At 41.8% G+C, this 7,170-nt stretch overlaps 1 non-coding gene across 1 annotated transcript; it reads left to right on the top strand.

Moving 5' to 3' along the window:
• Positions 1 to 7,054: 7,054 nt before the first annotated feature.
• LOC142449451 (U5 spliceosomal RNA) lies at positions 7,055 to 7,170 on the top strand. The gene has a single exon (XR_012784616.1). It is a non-coding gene; the product is annotated as a U5 spliceosomal RNA (small nuclear RNA).

The following is a 7,170-nucleotide window of genomic DNA, read 5'->3' as shown; positions in this document are numbered from 1 at the left end:
TGCATGTTATTTTGTGTTTTTAAAAACTGTGAATGAATGTGTGTATGCGGTTTATCACGGCACTAGGGCAATGATTTGGAAGAATTAATACCAGACTAGTCCTAAGGAGCTAGATAGGTAAGGCTTTCCCAAATGTCAAAGTTTCCCAAGACGGTAAGCCACTCCCGTCTGTCTTCCTGATCACCACCACTCCACTTCGCGCCTTCCCTCACACCCGTGGGTTCTGCAGTTCACGGGAATGTCTCACAGAACTCATAAAGCTTTAAGGGTCACCCACATGTTTGAGGGTGTTAGGCCCAAATCCAAAGTTCCGGCATGCATTTTAAGGTTCCTCATCCACAGGCTGTAGAAGCTGGTGTGATGGAGTGCAACCCAAGTACCAAGAACTAGAGCTCACGGCACAGACAAGACAAATGCTGGGTCCAGAGTCAGAAACCAAGTACATCCTAAGGTCCAAGCAGATCTTGCTTCTGCGCATGCTCAAGAAGGGGAGGTAACACAAAACATAGTTTTGATAGAGATGTGGTTTTTGTCTTTCAGCAAACTATACCCCTAAGGAAACCAAGGTCACTTGAGTCATACCCTCTGTCAGTGGAGACTCAGAATGTATCACACTTTAATCCTTTCCATTAGCATAACAGAACTCCCTTCAAAATGGGTTTATAATAACTTGTTTAGAGGCTAGAATTTACAAAATATCTCAGGTACCTAACAACTACAGCATATGCAATCTGCATGGATGCTGTTAAGTACTTGGAGTTTTCTAAGTCTATAGATATGTTTTTCCACCCTTATTTTTTTTATTCCCAAATTATGAGAAACAATGCTAATCTGTCTTTAGTTCTCCACACAAGTTTTTGCCTCACCTCTGTCAAGGTTGCCCATAATAAATGTCTTGTACAGCTGAATGTGCAGTTAGTGATGGGAATTGTGATTTAAACTGTGTTGGTACTTCCTTTTCTTCCTCTCTGTTCCCTCTTGGTGGACCCTCAGGAGGAAAGCCATTTGCAATAAATAGATGGGTAATTCTATCAAATAAATAATTCCTTTTTACCTTTTTGAGACTCGTTTTAAGCTTTTTACATCTAATTTCAAAAGGTAAGTACATTCTTTTGAATTCTCTTTAGTCATTTCAAAAGAAGCAAGAGGGGACAAACCATGCTATTTAGATTATTAGGTACTTATTGAGTGTCTAGAATGCTCTTTTAAAAAAATTATGCTAGATGGGATAAACAATTCAGAGATGAAAACAACGGAATTGAGACACGTAGGACATGTGAGAAGTGGAGGGGGGCAAAAAGAAAGGTGTACGTCAACCAACCCAGGGACAAGGGAACAACAAGTGAACTAAAATCAATGGAGAGAGGGTGTAGGATGCATAATCGAGGGCAATGTAAAGTGAGGACTTATTAAACCTGAGTGAAGGTTGAACATGATGGTGGGACAAGAGGAAAGTAAAAGGAAATGGAAAGAACCAGGAGGCAAAGGACATTTATGTAGGTCTAAATACAGGCATGTACATATGTAAATATATATATATAAAGAGAGAGAGGAATAGATGTATGTACTTATATCTATATGTTAAGAATTAAGGTTGCAGATGGACAATGGGCCTTGACTCAAGTTTTCCTTCAATGTAAGAACACTTAATTCTAATAATCTTGGTATTCTGTAATGCTCACCTTCCTGACAATTGCTGAAGACAAAATGGGTGTATAAGCAAATGTGGTGAAGAAAGCTATTGGTGCCTGGCTATGAAAAGATACATCATCTGGGGTCTTAAAGGCTTGAAGATAAACAAGTGGCCATCTAGCTGAGAAACAACAAAGTCCACATGGAAGAAACATGAGCGTGTGTGATCATGAGGTGTCAATGAGAGCAGGTATCGGGCATCTTAAGACCCAGAACAGTCAATCTAATGTGAATGGTGGGTTGGGGCTGGGGGAGCATGGAGTAGAGACCCAAAGTTCATCTGTAGACAATTTGACAAACCCTTACAGAAGGGTCACAAGGAAGAGGTGAACCAGTCAGGGAGCAGTATAGCACCGATGAAACAACTTTCCTCTAGTTCCTTAATGCTTCCTCCCCCCCCCCACTATCATGACCTCATTTCTACCTTACAAATCAGATTAGATCAGAACATGCACACTGCTACAGATAAGAGCCAGAATCAGGGAATCCAGGAAAAACCCCTCCAGGCCAACAATGAGAATAGAGATACCAGGAAGATAAGGAGACGGTGGGGAGAGTAAAGGGAAATCAATCACAAGGATCAACATATAACCCCCTCCCAGAGGGATAAACAACAGAAAAGTGGGTGAAGGATGACAGAGGACAATGTAAGATATGAAAATAATAGTCTTTAACTTATCAAGGGTTCTTGAGGGAGGGAGGAAGAGAGGGAAAGGGAGTGGGAAAATGAGCTGATATCAAGGGCTCAAGTAGAAAGAAAATGCTTTGAAAATGATGGCAACATATGTACAAATGTGCTTGACACAATGGATGAATGTATGGATTGTGATAAGAGACATAATAGCCCCCAATAAAAGTATTTAAGAAAAAAGAAAAAAGATGAATTTGATGACAGTGATATTTCAAATTATTATTTTAAAAATAAACAGTGCCTTTCAATCCTTATAAATAAAATAAAATACAATGATGCTTTGGGCTGCTAGCTGGAAGGTCAGGAGTTTGATAGCACCCCCTGCTCCTCAGAAAGATGCGGCTTCTACTCCCATAGTTACAGTCTTGGAAACCCACAGCAGCAGTTCTACCTCGTTCTACAGGTTTGCCATGAATCAGCATCAACTCAATGGCAATGAGTGTGGCTTTCTGGAGAATGCTTGTTACTGAGTCATCAAGAACAAAGCACCCAGTCTGATTTTTGGAGATACCAATGTCTCCTGTGGCTAGCGGTCATGGCAGGCTTCATCTTCATGGCTCCTGTGCATACGAGGGAGGATGCTGGGAATGAGGCAGCATCACCAGATCACAGGGAGAGACCATTAGTCTGAAGCTGCTAGAAGTTTTGCATAGGACATAATCTGAGGCAAAGGAGTGTTTTCTAAAAACTCCTTTAAACAACTGCATCGCAGGCACCTCTTTCTGAAATTTACGGCCCACTTTCTCTAGGATCAACACTGGTGGTGTAGTGGTTATGCCTTGGGCTATGAACTTCGAGGTCAGCAGTTTGAAACCACCAGCCACTCTGAGGGAGAAAGATGGAGCTTTCTACTCCCTTAAAGAGTTGCAATCTCGGAAACCCTCTTGGGGGCGGGGTGCTATGAGTCAGCTGTACTCCAGCACTGAATTTGGGTTCTGGAGGTTTTTCTAGCATCAGCTGGTGAGTCAGACTGTCAGAACTTGCATCCCCATTCCTTGTTGCTCGTCCTGTTCTCAGACTGGTCATCTCCTTGCCTGCTCTTCTGTCTTATACTACCTAGGGCCATGACTATTATTGTTTCAGTAGTTAATGTGATTTGCATCTTGTTATAACACCTTATTCTTTGATTAAATGCTCATTATGGAAATATGAGCAAGCAGAAGGGGAATAATCAGTACTTCTAATCCTAGAGAAATTTCACCCCTCCCCGACTACCAGAATTCTTTCTCTTAAAAAGTTATTCATGATATTGCTCTTTAAATGCCCTTCACAGTGTATCCATATGACCATGTAGGGAAAGGTCAGACATGCCTCCACTCTTCAGCATTCTTAATTCTGACACCAATCGTCCTGCGTATGCCACTTGACATCTCTGCTGGGTTCGATAATCTGCTGCAGTGGCCATACAGAAGTCACAGACAATAACCACAATTTGGGGGGTTATTAGTGATGCTAAGAGCTTACAAAATAATCAGAACGCAGTCCTTATGTTCATAATGTCTCTTCTCAGTCATGTCGGAAGGATCTCTCTCTCTGGTCTTTTGGTCTCTGACTTGTTTCCTGGGCTGGGAAGCTGGCTGCGTGAACTCGGGATCTCGCCATGGCTCTTCTGCAGTGTCTGTGGGCTTGGTTCTGCCACTTTGCTGTCTCTGTCATTTCAGACAGGATCTTGCATGTGCTCGGTTGGTGGCTTTTTCTTTTTAAGTATTTCATTGGGAACCTGTACAACTCATCAGAACCCATACATACATACATTGTAACAAGCACGTTTGTACATTTGTTGCCATCATCATTCTCAAAACATTTGCTTTCTACTTGAGCCCTTGGTATCAACTCCTCATTTTTACCCCTCCCTCCCTGCCTCCCTCCCTCACTTATCCTTGATAATTTAAAAATTATTATTTGTTATGTCTTACACTGTCTGACATCTCCCTCCACCCACTTTTCTGTTGTCTTTCCCCCAGGGAGGAGGTTATATGTAGATCCTTGTGACTGGTTCCTCCTTTCTACCCCACCTTCCCTCGACCCTCCCGGTATCGCCACCCTCACTACTGGTCCTGCGGTGCTCATCTGTTCTGGATTCTCTGTGTTTCCAAATTCCTATCTGTACCAGTGTACATCCTCTGGTCTAACCAGATTTGTAAGGTAGAGTTGGGATAATAATAGTGGAGACTGGGTGGGGGGAGGAATCATTAAAGAACTAGGGGAAAATTGTATGTTTTATTGTTGCTACATTGCACCCTGACTGGCTTGTCTCTTCACCACGACCCTTCTGTAAGGGAATGTCCAGTTGTGGTGGCTTTTTCTTGATGGTCATGGGATTCCTTTGCCCCTGCTTCTGAGAGGGCTCATATACATAAACCCAGAGGAATGGCAAAACTGATCAATCCTCACTATTAGTGCTTCACACACCCTATTTGCATGGTCCCACCCAATCAATTTAGTGGTAGATACAAAGTTATAGATAGAAGAACCATCTTCAGCAGTTTCACTTCACCACAGGCAATCCTGCAATAGCAATAATAATTTATGAGTAGACACATAGGTCGATATGCAAGCTGAGCAGGTGTGGGATGGTGTATGGGAATATACCCATGAACATATAGGGGTTTGGCAGAGGATATTTCTATATATGTATTTGTTTTGGCTGCAAGTATATCCATGAATATAATGAATCAAACCAAGGGCAAAGTTATGCAAACTTCTTGGACATAACCAAACACCTGAGGGACTGAGTCTCTGGGCTCAAGGGTTTATAGGGCCATTGGGGACTTCACGGTTAATTGGTATAACTCAGTCCTTAAAGATATTATTCTACATAACTTTGGTGAGTAGTGACCCGGTTCTTGAAAGCTTGTAAGCCAGTCAAGAGAGGGAAGTCAAAACAACAATGAGGAGCCACCTGACTCCTGCACTGATAGCCAAGTTAAAAAAACAAAACACCCACCAAAAACCCCACAGAATATTATAGCTGGAGAGATTGTGCAGAGATAGAAATGTTTATACGCTGCCGGTGGGGCTGCCAAACCGTAAACTACCGTAGAAAGTGCCATGGACTTCCTCCAAAAAATGGGAATGGAAATGTCATATGACCTAACAACCCCTCTACTCTGTATACACCCTGGAGAAACACGGAGCAAACACGAACAGATATACATGCACATGTTTATCACAGTGCTATTCACAACAGCAAATAGATGGAAATAACCTAAAGGCCTGTCAGTGGGGAAATGACTAAATAAACTTGGGTACATACACACAATGGAATACTACACACCACTGAACAATAATGATGAAAGTGTCAAATACCTCATGATATGGATGGATTTGAAATATATCATGCCACGTGAAACTAGTCAGTCATAGAAAGACAAACATTGCATGAGACCACTGTTAGAAAACAAAACAAAAAGAATAATCAAGGTTTATATACCAAAATCCCCCCATACTTTGATGGTTGTGGGTATAGTGGGGCAAAGACACGAGGGGAAAAGATATTTTTTAAAAAGCTGGAGACTGGCCGTGTAAAGTATGACCAGTTTCGTCTTTCTTCTAGAGTAAAGAAGAATGAAGAAAATCAGTCTCAGAGGAACAAATGGAGTACCAGAATACAAGAACACAATTGCCTCCACCAGCCTGAGACTACAGGACTAGATGCTGTTCCGCAGCTATTACTGACCACTCCGATTCGGGTCCCAGTTGAAGACCCAACACAAAGTGGGAGACAAGGTGGTTGGAAACGGACTGTGATAGAAATTGTACAATTCTATTTGACATGATTGAAATATGGAATGAAATGTTATATGTATTAAATCCCAACTGATTAAAAAAGAAAACAAGGAAGGAGAAAAATAAGTAGAACATATTCACAATAATAAAAAAGACCACACTGACTGGTCCAGTAGAGATAGAAAGAACCCCTAACACTATGGACCTTAGATACCTTTTAAACCAGAACTCAACCCAATCACCAAGATTGCCTTTCAGCAGAAGAATAGACCGACCTACAAAATGAACAATAACATCTGTGAAGAACTTTCTCTGCAGAGACCCAAAGGGCAGCACTCGTCCAAAATGCAAGTTTAGAAGAAGGATGTTCCCAGGGGCAGGAAAGATGGGTAAGTGGAAAACAGGGAATCCAAGTAGGAAGAGGGAAGAGTGCTTTTCCACTGAGGGGATTGCAGCAAATGTAATGAAATAAAATGTGTATACAGGGCTGAAGGGAAAACAAATTTGCTGGATGCACTTTCACCCATACAACAACAAAGTCAAAAACAAGAATAAGATACAGAAAAGGATCAGCACACATGGGGCTACATCATGGAAATAAGACAACAGAAGCAACTCCGACTGAGGTAAGGAGGGAAAATGTCCACCCCTCTTCCCTGCCATGCCATTACCCTCTGTAGGCAGCGGGAAGATGACGAGTCTCCGCTGTCGGTGATGGCATCTGGGTCTTAGTCCACCCTGGGCAATCACACATGTCATTGCAATCCTTTATCTTCAGGCAATTCCACTGGACAAAAAAGGCCTCAGCGTTTGAAAGCAAAAGTGCAAAATGGCCTTTAAGTATTAATGACTGACTTGGCTTGGATATAGTTGCTTAAAATGTGTTCTTATGCTGTCAGAAGAATTTTATTTAACTGCTGCTTTTCTCTTTACAAACATAGGATACTCTGGTGTCGCTTCAGATTGTATAAATCTTTCACCTTTTACTAAAGATTTCTGTGGAGAGAAACAACTCTGAGTCATCAACCAATTTTTCGAGACCTTGCTTATGCGAGGTT

This window comes from Tenrec ecaudatus, chromosome 5, assembly GCF_050624435.1.
Source record: "Tenrec ecaudatus isolate mTenEca1 chromosome 5, mTenEca1.hap1, whole genome shotgun sequence".
Classification (NCBI taxonomy): Eukaryota; Metazoa; Chordata; class Mammalia; order Afrosoricida; family Tenrecidae; genus Tenrec; species Tenrec ecaudatus.
The sequence above is the reverse complement of the archived record's forward strand: the minus strand, read 5'-3'. Positions and strand labels throughout refer to the sequence as shown.